This window comes from Corvus brachyrhynchos, unplaced genomic scaffold (assembly GCF_000691975.1).
Source record: "Corvus brachyrhynchos isolate BGI_N302 unplaced genomic scaffold, ASM69197v1 scaffold338, whole genome shotgun sequence".
In the NCBI taxonomy this organism is placed as follows: Eukaryota; Metazoa; Chordata; class Aves; order Passeriformes; family Corvidae; genus Corvus; species Corvus brachyrhynchos.
Window position 1 is genome coordinate 1,080,191 of NW_008239334.1, and position 354 is coordinate 1,080,544.

Here is a 354-nt window from a genome sequence, read left to right on the forward strand (position 1 = left end):
CACCACCTTTCCTTTGCCCCTCGCCCTGCTGTTCTGGCTCGCTGTGCTCCTTTGCAGCTCTTACCAGTCCTGTCTCCACACCACCTCAGCATCCCTCTTTCATCCACGGTCAGAAGTTGGACTCGGCACGCTCAGAGACCCGGCAGCCTCGCTCATTTATCTGTTTGCTGTCGAATCTCCATTAAGTAAATAACCGTAAGCCCAAATCAGAGCGAGCCAGCCTTGCCCTGCTCTGCCGGGCAGCTCCCGGCAGTGACTGATGCGCCGCAGCGATAGTTGATGACTTCCATAAAGTGAGAGCGATACGTACACGAGCGAGCGAGGCTCGCCCTCCTCCGCCCTGCCCCCCCCCCC

At 59.0% G+C, this 354-nt stretch overlaps 1 protein-coding gene across 3 annotated transcripts in view; it reads right to left on the minus strand.

The window, feature by feature from the left end:
• The window catches only part of KCND3 (potassium voltage-gated channel subfamily D member 3), a 109,253-nt gene extending 108,921 nt beyond the window's left edge, over positions 1-332 (minus strand). For 2 of the 3 annotated variants that reach the window (XM_008638959.2, XM_008638958.2), the window contains exon 1: positions 65-293. The gene's annotated coding sequence lies outside the window, so the exon portion shown is untranslated. The other variant, XM_017741135.1, reaches the window with a different exon arrangement.
• Between the last annotated feature and the right edge of the window lie 22 nt (positions 333-354).